This window comes from Corvus kubaryi, unplaced genomic scaffold, assembly GCF_017639235.1.
Source record: "Corvus kubaryi isolate FWS band 111438036 unplaced genomic scaffold, C.kubaryi_AGA036_p1.0 split2-37374, whole genome shotgun sequence".
In the NCBI taxonomy this organism is placed as follows: Eukaryota; Metazoa; Chordata; class Aves; order Passeriformes; family Corvidae; genus Corvus; species Corvus kubaryi.
Window position 1 is genome coordinate 2,347,284 of NW_024582082.1, and position 549 is coordinate 2,347,832.

Genomic DNA, 549 nt, shown 5'->3' on the forward strand with positions numbered 1-549 from the left:
GAAAGAAAGAAAGAAAGAAAGAAAGAAAGAAAGAAAGAAAGAAAGAAAGAAAGAAAGAAAGAAAGAACAAGAATAGCAAGGGGAAAAAGAATATTAAAACCACAGTGGTCATTGTGTGGACTAGGGCAAATGTTTTGGCAAAGGCTGCTCCGTTTTCTGAGTCCCTTTGCACTGCTGAGACAGGGAAAGGTCACAGGGTCACCCATGGGAACATGAACCAGCACATCAGCCCCTTCCCTCCACCGGAGCAGCAGCAGACCTGTGGGCTGAGGATTTCTCCTTCCCCTGGCAGACGATGCTTTGCCAAGCAGGGAGATCTCAAGCTGAGGTGTTATTTGATGCTGGGACAACGTCCCGAGCCTTGGCTGGAGCCCAAGTCTGCTGCTGGCTCTGGGATTTTTGCTGAATTATTGAACTCTCCCTGCGTGTGCCAGGGCCGGCTGTGCCAGCTGCGGTTTGCGATTGCTTCAAACGGTGTGTCCTTGTCTGAGATGAAAGGCAAATCCAGGGAATTTCCCTCCCTGCCCGGCAGCACGGCAGATGCTCGGC